Raw genomic sequence first — 9417 nt, forward strand, 5'->3', positions numbered from 1 at the left:
TAAATAGTTTAACCATCTCCTTACCAACGACAAGAAAATACATAGTCACATTCAATACGATGCAACCAACAATGTTAAAGATCTGGGGGGGGGGGGGGGGGGGGGGGGGAATGTGTATGAAACAGTGCCAAACAAAGCAAGAAAGAAAAAATACGAGGGTAAAAATTTAAAAAATCCCCCCCCCCCCCCAAAAAAAAATCAGTTTTGTTCGACTGGGGATCGATCCGCAGACCCTCTGATTACATAATACATTTATCAAAAGGAAACAAGAGGCCTTTGACAACGAATAGGTTGAATGGGAAGAGCAACCTACCTACAATATCGATTATGAAAGATAATGCAGCGGTTTACCTACTTTTTACCCGTGCTTTTATGTATACATAATCAAAACCCCCCCCCCCCCCCCTCACCCCTCCCTGGCACACACTCACACACAAAAACATACACAACAAACTATTTTTCCGCCTTTAGGTTCTTTTCAATGCCTGGCCCAAACCACCGCAAATAGTAGTAACCCATCGCACTAGCACATAAACGCCAAAAAGAAAAGGCTGCCAAACAAACCAATAATAATAATACGAAGAAGAATATAATACAATCATATAATAGTTCTGGCACCGGTTTGATGCCATCCTGTTGCAAACAATCAAGCCACCCACTCACTCACCGCTAACCCCGATCAACCTCCCATTCGATATTATCAGAAGTAAGAATGAGAATAATAGTATAGCGGCGTACTCTGGAGAGAAAAAAAAAATCAAAACACGTATATAAAATTTTAGCCAGAAAACTCGTCCTTCAAATAAATATCGATCGATTAAATTGACCCTCATCTTGCCAAAAAAAAATTCTCAAACCTGGGTCTCCACGGAAGTCATTTAAAGTCCCAGGTTTGAGAGTTAACGACAAGATGTGGGGCCAATTTAATCGATTGATATTTATTTGAAGGACGAGTTTTCTGGCCAAAATTTTAAATACGTGCTTCTCCAGCGTAGGACGACAGAATAGTGCAGGATGGATACATGATACACCCTCAAATCAAAAGGATATAATGATAATGTTATATATGGGTAGAGTGGGCCGACATCAGCTATCGACCAGTTTTAAACACAGACAGACGCACACATACATACACACACACACACACACACACACACAAATCTGAGCCAAAAGGCCCATGGAGCAAGAGGTTGCCACTATTTCTGAAGGGTTAAAAAGGACAATAACAGTAACAGCTGCTTGCTACTGTTTCTTAGTAACACATAAACGCAGAATTTTTTTTGCCTTTAACTTTTTCTTCATGCGAATTATAATTTCAAAGAACTATAGAAAAGTGTAATCCTCTCCGTCCGAATTCATCAATTTAATTTCCATATCAGAGCAAAATGATATTTCTATCAATCCAAGCCTGTCCATTTACAACATCAAAATCTGGAGTTGAAAAAAAAATCCAACTTTGGCCATAATAATAATACATGAATTAAACCGTTCACCATTTTCTATTATGTGAATGGCAATTTTAAAATGCTTTTAAAATAATTAATTACATCTGGCCGTTTACCAATCAAGTTAAATCAGATCAAAATAATAATAATAATAATAATAATAATAATAATAATAATAATAATAATAATAATACTTTTGCCCAAGTTTGTCAATCTTTAATCTTAAAGATACAACCCTAATCTGGAGAAAGGAAAAAAGGGAGGGGGGGGGGGGGCGAGAGAGAGAGAGAGAGGGGGAGAGAGAGAGAGAGAGAGAGAGGGGGGGGGGGGGGAATCCTACATTAGCAGAATTTGCTATCCCTCTCCCCCAACCTCACACATAAAAGTAAGTGCCACATTCTTCAACAAAATTAAATAAAAACAATGGCTATATTTCTTTTAGTTATTTGTTAGTCATCAAAATGTGTCGTTATCTCTGACACAGCTTGATGAAGTGGTAATTGATTGGGTGATGATGACACTTGCTTTATCTTTTATCCATTATTTTTAATAACATTATTATTTTCTTAACACGTTACAAATCATTTTTTATATTCTACAAAACGTTTGGAGACCTGACAAAATAATAATAATAATAATAATAATAATAATAATAATAATAATAATAATAATAATAACAATAATAATAATAATAATAATAATAATATAATAATAATAATAATAATAATAATGATAATAATAACAAAAATAATAATAATAATAATAATAATAATAATAATAATAATAATAATAATAATAATAATAATAATAATAATAATAATAATAATAATAATAATAATAATAATAATAATAATAATAAAACGTATACAACAAAAAAATAAAAAATAAAAAATAAAAAAAAGAAACAAACAAACAAAGAATAATAAAAAGGAAAACAGAAATCCGATGTTAAATGACATTAAATTATCGAAGTTGGTTTAGCATCCAATTCAACTCTCATTATAAAAATCATGTATGTTATTTCATAACGAACAAATTTCCATATATAGTCCAATGACCATACCACCACCTTGCTTCGCATTTGAATTATTTACATCAAAATATCAGAACCGAAAAATCATCTAAGAAAAAAAAAATTCCAAATCCATCAATTCAAGAATGAAAAAAAAATGTAATAAAAAAAATGTAGATAGTGCGCGCGCAAAAGATCGCACTGCGTTGCAAATGCTAATTAGCCCCGTTCACTTTTTTTTTAAATTGTTAATCAATGTCAACATATGAGTCTCAAATGCTAATGGAGAATTAAAATTAGAAGGTGAAATTAAATAGGAATGTATCATTTTTATTTAATGATTAAGCCAAAATTAGCTAAATTATAATTGTTGGACATTGGTCCCACCAGTTTGGAGTAGAGATTTTGCTTTATTCTTCTGATCTGATTATCAAATTCATCTTTGTTTCAATTTCAAGTCTGTGATTTGATCTGTTTATTTTGTTTTTGTTTAATTATTGTTTGGTTTCTTATTGCCTTCTTGTTTTGTCTTGTTTTGTTTTTTTTTTTTTTTTGCTTTTTTTGTTTGTTTTAAATTGTAATAACAAATCAAATTTATGATAAGGAAAACAGGGAGCAAAGTTTATGGGTTGATATTGGCCGACAACTGCATCAAGAAGAATACAGCTGAGTCATTAGTTTCATAATCCAACCCCCAAACCACCATCAATTTTACTTCCCGCCAGATGTTCACACTGAAAAAGAAACAAAAAACAAACAAGCAAACAACAACAACAACAACAAAAGAAGAAGAAAAGAAGAACGATAACGTTGATAGAGTGAAATTGCTGGCGATATTCAATGATGGGTGAACTCTGGACCTAATAATATCAAAAGCAATTTCTTAGCCTGCTGAATAAGGAGGAAATGCCATTTCAATGCTGATTTTAATTGTATTGCCAAATTCCAAAAACCTGGACTTTATTGCAGTCATTTTGCAGGAAAACAATGGATATGATTTGGCATTTATTTATTGCCAAATTTAAAAAACCTGGACTCTATTGTCGTCATTTTGCAGGAAAACATTGGATTTGATTTGGCATTTATTTGCACCCGGTTGTTCTTCAAGACAGTCATGATTAAATATCACAACAAACCAAGTGGCTCTGTTCTGTACTGGTAGAGCTGTTTAACTCTGGACTAAAAGGTCCTGGTTCAAATCTTGGTGTTGACAACCCTTTTATTTTTTCCTATTCATTTATTTTTTTAAATTTCGCATTACATCTTCTATTTAATTCAATTCGACATTTGTTATTCAATTTCAAAAATAATATTTATTATTATTATTTTTCTGTTTTCTTCTTATTAGTCATTTATCTTTCATCCTCATCACTATTCGACAACGATGTTTTCTTCATTGTCATTATTATTATTATACAACAAAATACCCTATTATTAATATATTGTTATTATTATTATTATTATTATTATTATTATTTATTATATTATTACAGGATTCCCAGTCAAATCTTGAAAAAAATTTTCAAGACCCCGTTTCACAGACTTATCGGGTTTCCCTCTCAACAAAAAATAGGTGTCACACAACAACTAAAAAAAAGAATTGCAAAATAGGTCTTTGGATTTCTCAGGTTTCTCTCTGATTTACAATTGAGCCAACATCAAGAATATTAATTGAAAAATAATATTTTATTCAATAAATATTTTTTCTGACTTAATTCCCTCTATGAGATATCATCTATTAACATTACAAAGGTCAATTTATCCTTTTGAAGTAAAAAGCATTATAAGATAATCTTTCCACAAAACCACCCATTGAAAAGATCACTCCAAAAAAAAAAAAAATAATAATAATTTTTTAAATTCCACTCATAAAATTCCATTTCCAGCTATGGTTGAGAGAGAACCCAATTTGGACCCCAATGTGGCATATCAGTTAAAAGGAGTTTGGGATAATAGGAAAATGTGGCTAAAATATGGGAGGATGTATTAATGCAAGCTGTTTTTTTAAAAAAAAAAAGAAAGTTGGCAGAACTCAGGATCATTGCAGAAATAAAATAGAGTACATATTTCAATGATTTGTAAATGAAAAAACCCTGATAAAGTTTATCTTTAATAAGCATTTCATTTTCTGATTGAATGTCTCCTTATCAAAGATGTTATTACTTAACACACATCTCTGTAACAAATACTGAAAGTATGTATAAGATACGACAACATTTTTAAAAATTTCCACGCCTAAATAAATGAGCTATTTTTATAAAGCGCAACATCCACTAAACGTGCTTAAAGCGCTTTACAAGGGGTCCCTGGTCAACAGCAACATTTAACAATAAGGGCATGACGACTGTTAGGCGAAATTACATTTTTTTCGGACAGAGACAACGCTATTAAAAGCCAGGTTTTAATTTTACACATGAGTACACATAATTTTATGCAAATCCTCAAAACAGCATGAAAGTATAAGTGAAAAAAAGGGTGTCATATACACATGAGACAACTAATAAAGAAAAAGTTTAAAAAATCAACCCGAAGTTGGTAACACACAACTGGTCCTTTGTACCAGCAAATTCCGACTATTTCCCAATTCCTGAAAAAATTCCCTTACTTTTTCCCAACTTGCTGGAGTCCTGATATATTATTCTAATCAAAAATTTACATATAGTGTTAGTTTATAAAACAAAAATGCACAATATCACACTCCAACTTCAACAAATAAACACACATTACAACACACCATAAGATCCCCACTACATCAACTTCTGAACAATAAATAACACCCTAAAGCAACTCAACAAAACAATCATCTACAAAGAAACACCAACATAACAACAAAAATTACACCATTATGAAACCTAATAAATAACAAACATAACCCCCTCTATAATATCCAACATAAAACATTAAAAATAAATATAGAAATTAATAAACTTATTCAAAAACAAAAACTTAAAAATCATAAAATAAATCATAATAAAAAAAACATCTAAAAAAATTATAATTATAAAAATTATAACGCGATAATACAACATCATAAAAATATATAAAAATACGTAAAACACTCAATTAACAATTAAACTACCATTCCATATATGTACATACAGCATCCCACCATGTTCTGGGTCACAATGATGTCAAGTAATGTTACCATAAACCTACACACACCACAGCCAAAAAACCTCCATAACACTCAGTTAAAAAAAGCTGCAAAACAGTAACATCCCTGTACATAAAGATAGAATTACTCACACACCTCACCACACCAAACCACCATCATACAACAATAAAAAAAATAAAAATAATAATATAAATAATAATAACACAAACACAAACAAAACAAAAAAAAAAACTCCTAAAAGAACAAACCCACATCAAAAAGACATCAAAGTCTACCAAATACACACGACCACTCCATTACAACGTCACTCAGAATACACTGTGCAACGTCCGCAAAAAAGGCCTATCTGACCGGCGTTACCAAAAACACCCAAAAAACCACAGGGATAATTAGACTAAGAGTCGGATATCAATGGAATTATAACCTGCGCAACTGCCCCCAATAAAAAAGTGAAATTTATTATATTAATTTCAAACCCAAGTCCTCACAACACAGGAGATCTTCCCCAAGAGGACAACACGAAATGGACCACCCAAATGACCACATATTAGGTTATTATGGTAAAAATGGCAATGCGCACTGACTACTTCCATTCACCATCCATCCAAGTTTTTCTTATGAGAAAAAAACAAAAGTAGTCCTTCAGAGCCATTAGGCTCATAGAGCGGAGTTTATCTCAGTGTCTAAAGTGTTTGAAATGGACATTAGCAATTGCTTGCTATCCTTTGGATAGGGTGTTGTCTTCTAATTGCACAGTACTTTCCGCCAAAATCTAACAAGAACTCAGCTACCCATTCACTGCCGGGTGGACAGTTGGGGTCAGAAAAAGTCTGACTGCACCCGGGATCGATCTTGATCCCTTTAACTATGGTTGAAAGCGAGTGCTCTACAACTGTGGTAATACTAATAATAACAACATTAATAATAATATGTTGAAAGAGAACAAATAGGTAACAAATAATGATGTGATATATGAATGACGATAGGCCTAACTTAATAAAGAAAATTAAAATAATAAAATCAAAAGTTTATAATAAATGTTTAAACAAAAAAGAAAAATATTTCCAAATATACTTTTTAATTAAAAAGGTCATTTTTTTTAAAAGTAAAACAAAAGACAAAAGTTTGTTGTTTTTTATTAATTAATAAGTCGAAAAAAAATGTGGTATTATTTTATATAAATTTTCCCCACAAGTTTTGCTGACTTCCAATCAAAGTAATACCGCATTCTACACGACTACATGTTGTGGTGATATTTTATAAATTAATCTTTCTATTGAAAGAAAAACTAAATTGCTGAAAAATCACTGGAAAAATAACAGCTCGGTCTCTCTTGGTACTTCCATTGTAGAGAAAACGAAAGTAATAAAACATCTAGTATTTTAAGAAGAATTGTCTCCTTCTTTAAAAAATCCATACTGCCACAATAAAATGGCTGGACGTTGTGGGATTTGAGCCAACAATGTGATTGTTGAGCAGCGAAAGAACACTGCACTGCACCATTAATTATAAAATGGGTTATAGGCAGCAAAGGTTTCCCATGTATGTCAATGTACCTGGAATTTTGTGTGTCTAAACTTGAACTACACACATTAACATAAACTTAATAAATACTTAGTCTAGTTTTGATTTATTTGGAAATCGACCTGTACTACACTGGACTGTCCGTCGCACTCTAATTCTAATTTTGTTCGCCGTATTAATGCAAAGTTACTGTGAGTCACATCCTCCCTCCGACTTAAGTTGACCATCCTTAACCAATTTCCATGTAATATTTAGTCAATGGAAATATTAAAAGCAATTCAGTTGATCTAGCGTGTAAGTGCATTAGTTAGAAGAAAGCAGGTAAATCAGAAATTGGTTTCTAATCAATGATTATGATTATGATTGGTCAAGTGACGAAGTGCAAACTTACACTTACTCACAACCTCCAAAAAATATCGAATCTAACGCATAATTTGCATGCACTTTGTCCGGCCGGATGTGCAGATTTTGATTTTATATTTCATACACTTGCAAGTTTTGAATTAAAATTATAGACTTTCTGAGTGGATATAATTTCTTCATCACTACGTATCACCTTCGAGACCAGAGAAATAATTAATCCACCATTTCTGCTTCTCTACAGTTATCGCGGAAAACTTTAAACATTGCTGAATTTTTTTTTTTTTTTTGTGCCCAAAAAGAGCTTCCTCGTCACTTTGTCAATGTCAAGGAGGCGTTGCGACAGGTTAGAGAGAGAGGAGAGACGAGAGAGAGGAGAGAGAGACTGATTCGGAGGAGAGAGATAAGAGGAGAGAGGAGAGAGAGAGAGAGAGAGAGGAGAGAAGCCCGAGATCAAGCGATGACAAAAGATTAAACATAATAAGTAAAACGTAAGAAGCGGCATAAGAATGGTGGTAATAATAATTGATAATAATAATAATAATATAATAATAATACTAATAATAATAATAATAATAATAATAATAATAATTAATGATGAATGATGATGATGCAGGAGATGATGATGATGATGATGTGGATAATAATAATTCATAATAATAATAATAAGAATAATAATAATAATTAATAATAATAATAATAATAATAATAATCATAATAATAATACTAATAATAACAATAATAAAAATGATGATGATGATGATGCTGGTGGTGATGATGATGTTGAGATGATGATGATGATGGATGATGGTTGAGATGATGATTATGTGATGATGATGTTGATGCTGACGAAAATGATGGTAGTGGATATAAAAATATAATATCATAATAATAATAAAACTAAATATCAAACAAAATACAACAAAAAATAAAAAAAAATAATATATAATAATAATAATAATACTAATAAAAGCTAATAATCATAAAGGTGAAGAAGAAGATGATGATAGAAGAAGCTGCTGCTATGAAGAGGGATTATGATGAAGATGAAAGAAATTCCAAAAAATAAAAAAAACTCAATAATACATCTCACAACTACAAAACAAACAATAATAAAAAAAAACAATCAAACAAAAATACCAGGCATAATGATTAATGCAGATGCTAAAGATAGAAGAAGTGATGATGATGATGATGCTGGTTATTCTGATCGTAAACTACATAAAAATCAAGAATAAATACATAACAAATCCTAATACTAATCAAAATACTAATAAATCATAAAAATAATCCAAATCCAAAACAAAAACAAAATAATAATAATATAATATTAATATCGGGCTGTTAGATCTTGCGGAGGACAAGTCCATATGCGATATACTGCCTCCTATCCAAAAGGATAAGCAAGCAATTGCTGTTGATTCTTTCACGCTACAGAAACTGGAAATAAATTAAAAAATACAGAAGGATAAAACCCGCCTCCATGGGCTTATAGATAGTATGCGCCTTGGCGAAGAAGCTCACAACAATGTCATCGGAAGACTATAACGGCAACACCACAAAATATGTGTAGCTATGAACGACTTTTTGTCTGGTTAATTACCAGTTAAGTGAGAATTACTCATAAACGCGGATGGCTAAAAAGCACTAACCAAATGCCTGTGTGACGTCAACTTCGTTCTTTATATTGTTCTGAATGGACAAATTTTCTATTACAGCTGAAATTTGAAAAGAAATCTTTGTCGAATTCAAAGTATACCAGCGTCGAATTGTGAACGCATTGCAGCAAGATAATTCCTTTTGGAGAGAATGACGGCGTTTTTGCCGTTTATTGTCGTGAGTGAGTGTCAAGGAAACCAAGGATTCATTGCTTGCCACTATTGAATAACCATCTCAATGCTCACTTTGTACAGATAGAAATGAAAGTTGAAGTCACTCGAGTCTTTGTTAATGCTTTTTGC

The sequence above is a fragment of the Berghia stephanieae genome, chromosome 13 (assembly GCF_034508935.2).
Source record: "Berghia stephanieae isolate SIO BIC M18660-M18661 chromosome 13, UCSD_Bste_1.3, whole genome shotgun sequence".
Lineage (NCBI taxonomy): Eukaryota > Metazoa > Mollusca > Gastropoda > Nudibranchia > Aeolidiidae > Berghia > Berghia stephanieae.